Raw genomic sequence first — 1,705 nt, 5'->3', positions numbered from 1 at the left:
ATCGACATCGATCTGGGGCTCCATGCAAAATCTCACCTCGTGGGGTATCCTTGATCCTGAGGAAGGTGAGAGCTCAGCCGAAAACTACACGGGGGGAACTTGTTAATGATCTCAAGGCAGCTGGGACCACAGTCACCGAGAAAACCATTGGTAACACATTACGCCATAATGAATTAAAATCCTGCAGTGCCCGCAAGGTCCCCCTGCTCAAGAAGGCACATGTACAGGCCCGTCTGAAGTTTGCAAATGAACATCTGGATGATTCTGAGAGTGATTGGGAGAAGGTGCTGTGGTCAGATGAGACTAAAATTGAGCTCTTTGGCATTAACTCAACTCGCCGTTTTTGGAGGAAGAGAAATGCTGCCTATGACCCAAAGAACACCGTCCCCACTGTCAAGCATGGAGGTGGAAACATTATGTTTTGGGGGTGTTTCTCTGCTAAGGGCACAGGACTACTTCTCCGCATCAATGGGAGAATGGATGGAGCCATGTACCGTCAAATCCTGAGTGACAACCTCCTTCCCTCCACCAGGACATTAAAAATGGCTCGTGGCTGGGTCTTCCAGCACGACAATTACCCAAAACATACAGCCAAGGAAACAAAGGAGTGGCTCAAAAAGAAGCACATTAAGGTCATGGAGTGGCCTAGCCAGTCTCCAGACCTTAATCCCATCGAAAACTTATGGAGGGAGCTGAAGATCCGAGTTGCCAAGCGACAGCCTAGAAATCTTAATGATTTACAGATGATCTGCAAAGAGGAGTGGGCCAAAATTCCATCTAACATGTGTGCAAACCTCATCATCAACTACTAAAAATGTCTGACTGCTGTGCTTGCCAACAAGGGTTTTGCCACCAAGTATTAAGTCTTGTTTGCCAAAGGGATCAAATACTTATTTCTCTGTGCACAATGCAAATAAATATATATAATTTTGACAATGTGATTTTTATTTTTTTTTTACATAATCTATCTCTCAATGGTAAAATTAACCTAGCCTAAAAATTCTAGACTGTTCATGTCTGTGACAGTGGGCAAACTTACAAAATCAGCAAGGGATCAAATACTTATTTCCTTCACTGTAGGTTAGCCTGTACTGTGTGTTATACTGTCATGTTATGTTTGGCGACTGGTATTATTTATTATTTACTGCTTCATGGCTTGCGCTGTGTCGCAGTAATGTTTGTATGATGACGATTGATTGTCAATAAAGTTTTTTCAATCAAATATCTGTTCTTATCAGTTTAATATCTGATACGTCCCCTATCTGGGGACCATATATTAAATGGATTTTTAGAACAGGGAGATGGAAATAGAGCTTGCTCTGTACACTCCACACATTGACCTGGTATTGCAGTATCTCCAGGACCGGTGCACCCTTTCCTTATGCATTGACTAAAATCAGATTTGAAAAGTGCTTTTTGCTTTTGCCATTGTTTGTTTCTTGCACATTGGATCTCTCCTTTAATCCCATTACTTTAACACCTGTTGGACAATGCATTTATACAATGCATGTTGTGTAATGTGTGATAATTACCTCATTAATAGATTGCCGCCTCTTGTGTTGCGTGCGTTGTGTCTGTGTTTCTGTTTTTCCAGCATTTCAATGTGTAACAGCTCATTCACCTTCCTTTTCCTCTGTCCCTCGTCCTAGGTATGTTCAAGAGCTGCACCTGAGCCAGCCAGCCCACAGCCACTGATTGATGCAGC

General features: G+C 42.7%; 1 non-coding gene across 1 annotated transcript; it reads left to right on the top strand.

The window, feature by feature from the left end:
- Positions 1-1,191: 1,191 nt before the first annotated feature.
- Positions 1,192-1,377, top strand: LOC142653896 (U2 spliceosomal RNA). The gene has a single exon (XR_012848746.1). It is a non-coding gene; the product is annotated as a U2 spliceosomal RNA (small nuclear RNA).
- The last annotated feature ends 328 nt before the right edge of the window (positions 1,378-1,705 follow it).

Source organism: Rhinoderma darwinii, chromosome 5 (genome assembly GCF_050947455.1).
Source record: "Rhinoderma darwinii isolate aRhiDar2 chromosome 5, aRhiDar2.hap1, whole genome shotgun sequence".
Taxonomy (NCBI): Eukaryota; Metazoa; Chordata; class Amphibia; order Anura; family Rhinodermatidae; genus Rhinoderma; species Rhinoderma darwinii.
Note: the sequence above shows the minus strand (reverse complement) of the source record. Positions and strands in the feature narration are given on the sequence as shown.